Raw genomic sequence first — 13,278 nt, 5'->3', positions numbered from 1 at the left:
CCCTGTGCCTCATGGGAACAGTCCAGCCCGAACTGCCAAACCATGTCTTCCCTGGACCGGAATCAAGCTTCCCAGGATCGGTTTCTGGCATTACAGCCGTCTTCAGCCGGGCTTGCTTGACTCTAGTGGCAAAGTGAGCAAGGGACTCACGTCTGAGCATACCCTGCCAACTTAGGGCGAACAAAGAAAAACCAAAGATGATGATGGACGGAGCGTTGACAATACAAACACTCACCCCCAGTCAACTGATCTGGGTTTAATCCATCACCGTTCTTTAGCTCACTCTGCCACCCCAGTTCAGACATGGCCATATGCAAATCAGTCTGACCCTGTGCCTCATGGGAACAGTCCAGCCCGAACTGCCAAACCATGTCTTCCCTGGACCAGAATCAAGCTTCCCAGGACCGGTTTCTGGCATTACAGCCGTCTTCAGCCGGGCTTGCTTGACTCCAGTGGCAAAGTGAGCAAGGGACTCACGTCTGAGCATACCCTGCCAACTTAGGGCGAACAAAGAAAAACCAAAGATGATGATGGACGGAGCGTTGACAATACAAACACTCACCCCCAGTCAACTGATCTGGGTTTAATACATCACCGTTCTTTAGCTCACTCCGCCACCCTAGTTCAGACATGGCCATATGCAAATCAGTCTGACCCTGTGCCTCATGGGAACAGTCCAGCCCGAACTGCCAAACCATGTCTTCCCTGGACCGGAATCAAGCTTCCCAGGACCGGTTTCTGGCATTACAGCCGTCTTCAGCCGGGCTTGCTTGACTCCAGTGGCAAAGCGAACAAGGGACTCACGTCTGAGCATACCCTGCCAACTTAGGGCGAACAAAGAAAAACCAAAGATGATGATGGACGGAGCGATGACAATACAAACACTCACCCCCAGTCAACTGATCTGGGTTTAATCCATCACCGTTCTTTAGCTCACTCCGCCACCCGAGTTCAGACATGGCCATATGCAAATCAGTCTGACCCTGTGCCTCATGGGAACAGTCCAGCCCGAACTGCCAAACCATGTCTTCCCTGGACCGGAATCAAGATTCCCAGGACCGGTTTCTGGCATTATAGCCGTCTTCAGCCGGGCTTGCTTGACTCCAGTGGCAAAGTGAGCAAGGGACTCAAGTCTGAGCATACCCTGCCAACTTAGGGCGAACAAAGAAAAACCAAAGATGATGATGGACGGAGCGTTGACAATACAAACACTCACCCCCAGTCAACTGATCTGGGTTTAATCCATCACCGTTCTTTAGCTCACTTAGCCACCCCAGTTCAGACATGGCCATATGCAAATCAGTCTGACCCTGTGCCTCATGGGAACAGTCCAGCCCGAACTGCCAAACCATGTCTTCCCTGGACCGGAATCAAGCTTCCCAGGACCGGTTTCTGGCATTACAGCCGTCTTCAGCCGGGCTTGCTTGACTCCAGTGGCAAAGTGAGCAAGGGACTCACGTCTGAGCATACCCGGCCAACTTAGGGCAAACAAGGAAAAACCAAAGATGATGATGGACGGAGCGTTGACAATACAAACACTCACCCCCAGTCAACTGATCTGGGTTTAATCCATCACCGTTCTTTAGCTCACTCCCCCACCCCAGTTCAGACATGGCCATATGCAAATCAGTCTGACCCTGTGCCTCATGGGAACAGTCCAGCCCGAACTGCCAAACCATGTCTTCCCTGGACCGGAATCAAGCTTCCCAGGACCGGTTTCTGGCATTACAGCCGTCTTCAGCCGGGCTTGCTTGACTCCAGTGGCAAAGTGAGCAAGGGACTCACGTCTGAGCATACCCTGCCAACTTAGGGCGAAAAAGAAAAACCAAAGATGATGATGGACGGAGCGTTGACAATACAAACACTCACCCCCAGTCAACTGATCTGGGTTTAATCCATCACCGTTCTTTAGCTCACTCCGCCACCCCAGTACAGACATGGCCATATGCAAATCAGTCTGACCCTGTTCCTCATGGGAACAGTCCAGCCAGAGCTGCCAAAGCCATGCCTTCCCTGGACCGGAATCAAGCTTCCCAGGACCGGTTTCTGGCATTACAGCCGTCTTCAGCCGGGCTTGCTTGACTCCAGTGGCAAAGTGAGCAAGGGACTCACGTCTGAGCATACCCTGCCAACTTAGGGCGAACAAAGAAAAACCAAAGATGATGATGGACGGAGCGTTGACAATACAAACACTCATCCCCAGTCAACTGATCTGGGTTTAATCCATCACCGTTCTTTAGCTCACTCCGCCACCCCAGTTCAGACATGGCCATATGCAAATCAGCCTGACCCTGTGCCTCATGGGAACAGTCCAGCCCGAACTGCCAAACCATGTCTTCCCTGGACCGGAATCAAGCTTCCCAGGACCGGTTTCTGGCATTACAGCCGTCTTCAGCCGGGCTTGCTTGACTCCAGTGGCAAAGTGAGCAAGGGACTCACGTCTGAGCATACCCGGCCAACTTAGGGCGAACAAGGAAAAACCAAAGATGATGATGGACGGAGCGTTGACAATACAAACACTCACCCCCAGTCAACCGATCTGGGTTTAATCCATCACCGTTCTTTAGCTCACTCCGCCACCCCAGTTCAGACATGGCCATATGCAAATCAGTCTGACCCTGTGCCTCATGGAAACAGTCCAGCCCGAACTGCCAAACCATGTCTTCCCTGGACCGGAATCAAGCTTCCCAGGACCGGTTTCTGCCATTACAGCCGTCTTCAGCCGGGCTTGCTTGACGGCAGTGGCAAAGTGAGCAAGGGACTCACGTCTGAACATAGCCTGCCAACTTAGGGCGAACAAAGAAAAACCAAAGATGATGATGGACGGAGCGTTGACAATACAAACACTCACCCCCAGTCAACTGATCTGGGTTTAATCCATCACCGTTCTTTAGCTCACTCCGCCACCCCAGTTCAGACATGGCCATATGCAAATCAGTCTGACCCTGTGCCTCATGGAAACAGTCCAGCCCGAACTGCCAAACCATGTCTTCCCTGGACCGGAATCAAGCTTCCCAGGACCGGTTTCTGCCATTACAGCCGTCTTCAGCCGGGCTTGCTTGACGGCAGTGGCAAAGTGAGCAAGGGACTCACGTCTGAACATAGCCTGCCAACTTAGGGCGAACAAAGAAAAACCAAAGATGATGATGGACGGAGCGTTGACAATACAAACACTCACCCCCAGTCAACTGATCTGGGTTTAATCCATCACCGTTCTTTAGCTCACTCCGCCACCCCAGTTCAGACATGGCCAAATGAAAATCAGTCTGACCCTGTGCCTCATGGGAACTGTCCAGCCCGAACTGCCAAACCATGTCTTCCCTGGACCGGAATCAAGCTTCCCAGGACCGGTTTCTGGCATTACAGCCGTCTTCAGCCGGGCTTGCTTGACTCCAGTGGCAAAGTGAGCAAGGGACTCACGTCTGAGCATACCCTGCCAACTTAGGGCGAACGAAGAAAAACCAAAGATGATGATGGACGGAGCGTTGACAATACAAACACTCACCCCCAGTCAACTGATCTGGGTTTAATCCATCACCGTTCTTTAGCTCACTCCGTCACCCCAGTTCAGACATGGCCATATACAAATCAGTCTGACCCTGTGCCTCATGGGAACAGTCCAGCACGAACTGCCAAACCATGTCTTCCCTGGACCGGAATCAAGCTTCCCAGGACCGGCTTCTGGCATTACAGCCGTCTTCAGCCGGGCTTGCTTGACTCCAGTGGCAAAGTGAGCAAGGGACTCACGTCTGAGCATACCCTGCCAACTTAGGGCGAACGAAGAAAAACCAAAGATGATGATGGACGGAGCGTTGACAATACAAACACTCACCCCCAGTCAACTGATCTGGGTTTAATCCATCACCGTTCTTTAGCTCACTTTGCCACCCCAGTTCAGACATGGCCATATGCAAATCAGTCTGACCCTGTGCCTCATGGGAACAGTCCAGCCCGAACTGCCAAACCATGTCTTCCCTGGACCAGAATCAAGCTTCCCAGGACCGGTTTCTGGCATTACAGCCGTCTTCAGCCGGGCTTGCTTGACTCCAGTGGCAAAGTGAGCAAGGGACTCACGTCTGAGCATACCCTGCCAACTTAGGGCGAACAAAGAAAAACCAAAGATGATGATGGACGGAGCGTTGACAATACAAACACTCACCCCCAGTCAACTGATCTGGGTTTAATACATCACCGTTCTTTAGCTCACTCCGCCACCCCAGTTCAGACATGGCCATATGCAAATCAGTCTGACCCTGTGCCTCATGGGAACAGTCCAGCCCGAACTGCCAAACCATGTCTTCCCTGGACCGGAATCAAGCTTCCCAGGACCGGTTTCTGGCATTACAGCCGTCTTCAGCCGGGCTTGCTTGACTCCAGTGGCAAAGCGAACAAGGGACTCACGTCTGAGCATACCCTGCCAACTTAGGGCGAACAAAGAAAAACCAAAGATGATGATGGACGGAGCGTTGACAATACAAACACTCACCCCCAGTCAACTGATCTGGGTTTAATCCATCACCGTTCTTTAGCTCACTCCGCCACCCCAGTTCAGACATGGCCATATGCAAATCAGTCTCACCCTGTGCCTCATGGGAACAGTCCAGCCCGAACTGCCAAACCATGTCTTCCCTGGACCGGAATCAAGATTCCCAGGACCGGTTTCTGGCATTATAGCCGTCTTCAGCCGGGCTTGCTTGACTCCAGTGGCAAAGTGAGCAAGGGACTCAAGTCTGAGCATACCCTGCCAACTTAGGGCGAACAAAGAAAAACCAAAGATGATGATGGACGGAGCGTTGACAATACAAACACTCACCCCCAGTCAACTGATCTGGGTTTAATCCATCACCGTTCTTTAGCTCACTTAGCCACTCCAGTTCAGACATGGCCATATGCAAATCAGTCTGACCCTGTGCCTCATGGGAACAGTCCAGCCCGAACTGCCAAACCATGTCTTCCCTGGACCAGAATCAAGCTTCCCAGGACCGGTTTCTGGCATTACAACCGTCTTCAGCCGGGCTTGCTTGACTCCAGTGGCAAAGTGAGCAAGGGACTCACGTCTGAGCATACCCGGCCAACTTAGGGCAAACAAGGAAAAACCAAAGATGATGATGGACGGAGCGTTGACAATACAAACACTCACCCCCAGTCAACTGATCTGGGTTTAATCCATCACCGTTCTTTAGCTCACTCCGCCACCCTAGTTCAGACATGGCCATATGCAAATCAGTCTGACCCTGTGCCACATGGGAACAGTCCAGCCCGAACTGCCAAACCATGTCTTCCCTGGACCGGAATCAAGCTTCCCAGGACCGGTTTCTGGCATTACAGCCGTCTTCAGCCGGGCTTGCTTGACTCCAGTGGCAAAGTGAGCAAGGGACTCACGTCTGAGCATACCCTGCCAACTTAGGGCGAAAAAGAAAAACCAAAGATGATGATGGACGGAGCGTTGACAATACAAACACTCACCCCCAGTCAACTGATCTGGGTTTAATCCATCACCGTTCTTTAGCTCATTCCGCCACCCCAGTACAGACATGGCCATATGCAAATCAGTCTGACCCTGTTCCTCATGGGAACAGTCCAGCCAGAGCTGCCAAAACCATGCCTTCCCTGGACCGGAATCAAGCTTCCCAGGACCGGTTTCTGGCATTACAGCCGTCTTCAGCCGGGCTTGCTTGACTCCAGTGGCAAAGTGAGCAAGGGACTCACGTCTGAGCATACCCTGCCAACTTAGGGCGAACAAAGAAAAACCAAAGATGATGATGGACGGAGCGTTGACAATACAAACACTCACCCCCAGTCAACTGATCTGGGTTTAATCCATCACCGTTCTTTAGCTCACTCCGCCACCCCAGTTCAGACATGGCCATATGCAAATCAGCCTGACCCTGTGCCTCATGGGAACAGTCCAGCCCGAAGTGCCAAACCATGTCTTCCCTGGACCGGAATCAAGCTTCCCAGGACCGGTTTCTGGCATTACAGCCGTCTTCAGCCGGGCTTGCTTGACTCCAGTGGCAAAGTGAGCAAGGGACTCACGTCTGAGCATACCCGGCCAACTTAGGGCGAACAAGGAAAAACCAAAGATGATGATGGACGGAGCGTTGACAATACAAACACTCACCCCCAGTCAACTGATCTGGGTTTAATCCATCACCGTTCTTTAGCTCACTCCGCCACCCCAGTTCAGACATGGCCATATGCAAATCAGTCTGACCCTGTGCCTCATGGGAACAGTCCAGCCCGAACTGCCAAACCATGTCTTCCCTGGACCGGAATCAAGCTTCCCAGGACCGGTTTCTGGCATTACAGCCGTCTTCAGCCGGGCTTTCTTGACTCCAGTGGTAAAGTGAGCAAGGGACTCACGTCTGAGCATACCCTGCCAACTTAGGGCGAACAAAGAAAAACCAAAGATGATGATGGACGGAGCGTTGACAATACAAACACTCACCCCCAGCCAACTGATCTGGGTTTAATCCATCACCGTTCTTTAGCTCACTCTGCCATCCCAGTTCAGACATGGCCATATGCAAATCAGTCTGACCCTGTGCCTCATGGGAACAGTCCAGCCCGAACTGCCAAACCATGTCTACCCTGGACCGGAATCAAGCTTCCCAGGACCGGTTTCTGGCATTACAGCCGTCTTCAGCCGGGCTTGCTTGACTCCAGTGGCAAAGTGAGCAAGGGACTCACGTCTGAGCATACCCTGCCAACTTAGGGTGAACAAAGAAAAACCAAAGATGATGATGGACGGAGCGTTGACAATACAAACACTCACCCAAGTCAACTGATCTGGGTTTAATCCATCACCGTTCTTTAGCTCACTCCGCCACCCCAGTTCAGACATGGCCATATGTAAATCAGTCTGACCCTGTGCCTCATGGGAACAGTCCAGCCCGAACTGCCAAACCATGTCTTCCCTGGACCGGAATCAAGCTTCCCAGGATCGGTTTCTGGCATTACAGCCGTCTTCAGCCGGGCTTGCTTGACTCTAGTGGCAAAGTGAGCAAGGGACTCACGTCTGAGCATACCCTGCCAACTTAGGGCGAACAAAGAAAAACCAAAGATGATGATGGACGGAGCGTTGACAATACAAACACTCACCCCAGTCAACTGATCTGGGTTTAATCCATCACCGTTCTTTAGCTCACTCCGCCACCCCAGTTCAGACATGGCCATATGTAAATCAGTCTGACCCTGTGCCTCATGGGAACAGTCCAGCCCGAACTGCCAAACCATGTCTACCCTGGACCGGAATCAAGATTCCCAGGACCGGTTTCTGGCATTACAGCCGTCTTCAGCCGGGCTTGCTTGACTCCAGTGGCAAAGTGAGCAAGGGACTCACGTCTGAGCATACCCTGCCAACTTAGGGTGAACAAAGAAAAACCAAAGATGATGATGGACGGAGCGTTGACAATACAAACACTCACCCCAGTCAACTGATCTGGGTTTAATCCATCACCGTTCTTTAGCTCACTCCGCCACCCCAGTTCAGACATGGCCATATGTAAATCAGTCTGACCCTGTGCCTCATGGGAACAGTCCAGCCCGAACTGCCAAACCATGTCTTCCCTGGACCAGAATCAAGCTTCCCAGGACCGGTTTCTGGCATTACAGCCGTCTTCAGCCGGGCTTGCTTGACTCCAGTGGCAAAGTGAGCAAGGGACTCACGTCTGAGCATACCCTGCCAACTTAGGGCGAACAAAGAAAAACCAAAGATGATGATGGACGGAGCGTTGACAATACAAACACTCACCCCCAGTCAACTGATCTGGGTTTAATACATCACCGTTCTTTAGCTCACTCCGCCACCCTAGTTCAGACATGGCCATATGCAAATCAGTCTGACCCTGTGCCTCATGGGAACAGTCCAGCCCGAACTGCCAAACCATGTCTTCCCTGGACCGGAATCAAGCTTCCCAGGACCGGTTTCTGGCATTACAGCCGTCTTCAGCCGGGCTTGCTTGACTCCAGTGGCAAAGCGAACAAGGGACTCACGTCTGAGCATACCCTGCCAACTTAGGGCGAACAAAGAAAAACCAAAGATGATGATGGACGGAGCGATGACAATACAAACACTCACCCCCAGTCAACTGATCTGGGTTTAATCCATCACCGTTCTTTAGCTCACTCCGCCACCCGAGTTCAGACATGGCCATATGCAAATCAGTCTGACCCTGTGCCTCATGGGAACAGTCCAGCCCGAACTGCCAAACCATGTCTTCCCTGGACCGGAATCAAGATTCCCAGGACCGGTTTCTGGCATTATAGCCGTCTTCAGCCGGGCTTGCTTGACTCCAGTGGCAAAGTGAGCAAGGGACTCAAGTCTGAGCATACCCTGCCAACTTAGGGCGAACAAAGAAAAACCAAAGATGATGATGGACGGAGCGTTGACAATACAAACACTCACCCCCAGTCAACTGATCTGGGTTTAATCCATCACCGTTCTTTAGCTCACTTAGCCACCCCAGTTCAGACATGGCCATATGCAAATCAGTCTGACCCTGTGCCTCATGGGAACAGTCCAGCCCGAACTGCCAAACCATGTCTTCCCTGGACCGGAATCAAGCTTCCCAGGACCGGTTTCTGGCATTACAGCCGTCTTCAGCCGGGCTTGCTTGACTCCAGTGGCAAAGTGAGCAAGGGACTCACGTCTGAGCATACCCGGCCAACTTAGGGCAAACAAGGAAAAACCAAAGATGATGATGGACGGAGCGTTGACAATACAAACACTCACCCCCAGTCAACTGATCTGGGTTTAATCCATCACCGTTCTTTAGCTCACTCCCCCACCCCAGTTCAGACATGGCCATATGCAAATCAGTCTGACCCTGTGCCTCATGGGAACAGTCCAGCCCGAACTGCCAAACCATGTCTTCCCTGGACCGGAATCAAGCTTCCCAGGACCGGTTTCTGGCATTACAGCCGTCTTCAGCCGGGCTTGCTTGACTCCAGTGGCAAAGTGAGCAAGGGACTCACGTCTGAGCATACCCTGCCAACTTAGGGCGAAAAAGAAAAACCAAAGATGATGATGGACGGAGCGTTGACAATACAAACACTCACCCCCAGTCAACTGATCTGGGTTTAATCCATCACCGTTCTTTAGCTCACTCCGCCACCCCAGTACAGACATGGCCATATGCAAATCAGTCTGACCCTGTTCCTCATGGGAACAGTCCAGCCAGAGCTGCCAAAGCCATGCCTTCCCTGGACCGGAATCAAGCTTCCCAGGACCGGTTTCTGGCATTACAGCCGTCTTCAGCCGGGCTTGCTTGACTCCAGTGGCAAAGTGAGCAAGGGACTCACGTCTGAGCATACCCTGCCAACTTAGGGCGAACAAAGAAAAACCAAAGATGATGATGGACGGAGCGTTGACAATACAAACACTCATCCCCAGTCAACTGATCTGGGTTTAATCCATCACCGTTCTTTAGCTCACTCCGCCACCCCAGTTCAGACATGGCCATATGCAAATCAGCCTGACCCTGTGCCTCATGGGAACAGTCCAGCCCGAACTGCCAAACCATGTCTTCCCTGGACCGGAATCAAGCTTCCCAGGACCGGTTTCTGGCATTACAGCCGTCTTCAGCCGGGCTTGCTTGACTCCAGTGGCAAAGTGAGCAAGGGACTCACGTCTGAGCATACCCGGCCAACTTAGGGCGAACAAGGAAAAACCAAAGATGATGATGGACGGAGCGTTGACAATACAAACACTCACCCCCAGTCAACCGATCTGGGTTTAATCCATCACCGTTCTTTAGCTCACTCCGCCACCCCAGTTCAGACATGGCCATATGCAAATCAGTCTGACCCTGTGCCTCATGGAAACAGTCCAGCCCGAACTGCCAAACCATGTCTTCCCTGGACCGGAATCAAGCTTCCCAGGACCGGTTTCTGCCATTACAGCCGTCTTCAGCCGGGCTTGCTTGACGGCAGTGGCAAAGTGAGCAAGGGACTCACGTCTGAACATAGCCTGCCAACTTAGGGCGAACAAAGAAAAACCAAAGATGATGATGGACGGAGCGTTGACAATACAAACACTCACCCCCAGTCAACCGATCTGGGTTTAATCCATCACCGTTCTTTAGCTCACTCCGCCACCCCAGTTCAGACATGGCCATATGCAAATCAGTCTGACCCTGTGCCTCATGGAAACAGTCCAGCCCGAACTGCCAAACCATGTCTTCCCTGGACCGGAATCAAGCTTCCCAGGACCGGTTTCTGCCATTACAGCCGTCTTCAGCCGGGCTTGCTTGACGGCAGTGGCAAAGTGAGCAAGGGACTCACGTCTGAACATAGCCTGCCAACTTAGGGCGAACAAAGAAAAACCAAAGATGATGATGGACGGAGCGTTGACAATACAAACACTCACCCCCAGTCAACTGATCTGGGTTTAATCCATCACCGTTCTTTAGCTCACTCCGCCACCCCAGTTCAGACATGGCCAAATGAAAATCAGTCTGACCCTGTGCCTCATGGGAACTGTCCAGCCCGAACTGCCAAACCATGTCTTCCCTGGACCGGAATCAAGCTTCCCAGGACCGGTTTCTGGCATTACAGCCGTCTTCAGCCGGGCTTGCTTGACTCCAGTGGCAAAGTGAGCAAGGGACTCACGTCTGAGCATACCCTGCCAACTTAGGGCGAACGAAGAAAAACCAAAGATGATGATGGACGGAGCGTTGACAATACAAACACTCACCCCCAGTCAACTGATCTGGGTTTAATCCATCACCGTTCTTTAGCTCACTCCGTCACCCCAGTTCAGACATGGCCATATACAAATCAGTCTGACCCTGTGCCTCATGGGAACAGTCCAGCACGAATTGCCAAACCATGTCTTCCCTGGACCGGAATCAAGCTTCCCAGGACCGGCTTCTGGCATTACAGCCGTCTTCAGCCGGGCTTGCTTGACTCCAGTGGCAAAGTGAGCAAGGGACTCACGTCTGAGCATACCCTGCCAACTTAGGGCGAACGAAGAAAAACCAAAGATGATGATGGACGGAGCGTTGACAATACAAACACTCACCCCCAGTCAACTGATCTGGGTTTAATCCATCACCGTTCTTTAGCTCACTCCGTCACCCCAGTTCAGACATGGCCATATACAAATCAGTCTGACCCTGTGCCTCATGGCAACAGTCCAGCACGAACTGCCAAACCATGTCTTCCCTGGACCGGAATCAAGCTTCCCAGGACCGGCTTCTGGCATTACAGCCGTCTTCAGCCGGGCTTGCTTGACTCCAGTGGCAAAGTGAGCAAGGGACTCACGTCTGAGCATACCCTGCCAACTTAGGGCGAACAAAGAAAAACCAAAGATGATGATGGACGGAGCGTTGACAAAACAAACACTCACCCCCAGTCAACTGATCTGGGTTTAATCCATCACCGTTCTTTAGCTCACTCCGCCACCCCAGTTCAGACATGGCCATATGCAAATCAGTCTGACCCTGTGCCTCATGGGAACAGTCCAGCCCGAACTGCCAAACCATGTCTTCCCTGGACCGGAATCAAGATTCCCAGGACCGGTTTCTGGCATTACAGCCGTCTTCAGCCGGGCTTGCATGACTCCAGTGGCAAAGTGAGCAAGGGACTCACGTCTGAGCATACCCTGCCAACTTAGGGCGAACAAAGAAAAACCAAAGATGATGATGGACGGATCGTTGACAATACAAACACTCACCCCCAGTCAACTGATCTGGGTTTAATCCATCACCGTTCTTTAGCTCACTCTGCCACCCCAGTTCAGACATGGCCATATGCAAATCAGTCTGACCCTGTGCCTCATGGGAACCGTCCAGCCCGAACTGCCAAACCATGTCTTCCCTGGACCGGAATCAAGCTTCCCAGGACCGGTTTCTGGCATTACAGCCGTCTTCAGCCGGGCTTGCTTGACTTCAGTGGCAAAGTGAGCAAGGGACTCACGTCTGAGCATACCCTGCCAACTTAGGGCGAACAAAGAAAAACCAAAGATGATGATGGACGGAGCGTTGACAATACAAACACTCACCCCCAGTCAACTGATCTGGGTTTAATCCATCACCGTTCTTTAGCTCACTCCGTCACCCCAGTTCAGACATGGCCATATGCAAATCAGTCTGACCCTGTGCCTCATGGGAACAGTCCAGCCTGAACTGCCAAACCATGTCTTCCCTGGACCGGAATCAAGCTTCCCAGGACCGGTTTCTGGCATTACAGCCGTTTTCAGCCGGGCTTGCTTGACTCCAGTGGCAAAGTGAGCAAGGGACTCACGTCTGAGCATTCCCTGCCAACTTAGGGCGAACAAAGAAAAACCAAAGAGGATGATGGACGGAGCGTTGACAATACAAACACTCACCCCCAGTCAACTGATCTGGGTTTAATCCATCACTGTTCTTTAGCTCTTTCCGCCACCCCAGTTCAGACATGGCCATATGCAAATCAGTCTGACCCTGTGCCTCATGGGAACAGTCCAGCCCGAACTGCCAAACCATGTCTTCCCTGGACCGGAATCAAGCTTCCCAGGACCGGTTTCTGGCATTACAGCCGTTTTCAGCCGGGCTTGCTTGACTCCAGTGGCAAAGTGAGCAAGGGACTCACGTCTGAGCATACCCTGCCAACTTAGGGCGAACAAAGAAAAACCAAAGATGATGATGGACGGAGCGTTGACAAAACAAACACTCACCCCCAGTCAACTGATCTGGGTTTAATCCATCACCGTTCTTTAGCTCACTCCGCCACCCCAGTTCAGACATGGCCATATGCAAATCAGTCTGACCCTGTGCCTCATGGGAACAGTCCAGCCCGAACTGCCAAACCATGTCTTCCGTGGACCGGAACCAAGCTTCCCAGGACCGGTTTCTGGCATTACAGCCGTCTTCAGCCGGGCTTGCTTGACTCCAGTGGCAAAGTGAGCAAGGGACTCACGTCTGAGCATACCCTGCCAACTTAGGGCGATCAAAGAAAAACCAAAGATGATGATGGACGGAGCGTTGACAATACAAACACTCACCCCCAGTCAACTGATCTGGGTTTAATCCATAACCGTTCTTTAGCTCACTCCGCCACCCCAGTTCAGACATGGCCATATGCAAATCAGTCTGACCCTGTGCCTCATGGGAACAGTCCAGCCCGAACTGCCAAACCATGTCTTCCCTGGACCGGAATCAAGCTTCCCAGGACCGGTTTCTGGCATTACAGCCGTCTTCAGCCGGGCTTGCTTGACTCCAGTGGCAAAGTGAGCAAGGGACTCACGTCTGAGCATACCCTGCCAACTTAGGGCGAACAAAGAAAAACCAAAGATGA

This window comes from Lissotriton helveticus, chromosome 6, assembly GCF_964261635.1.
Source record: "Lissotriton helveticus chromosome 6, aLisHel1.1, whole genome shotgun sequence".
Classification (NCBI taxonomy): domain Eukaryota; kingdom Metazoa; phylum Chordata; class Amphibia; order Caudata; family Salamandridae; genus Lissotriton; species Lissotriton helveticus.
This window is presented reverse-complemented; position numbering follows the sequence as displayed.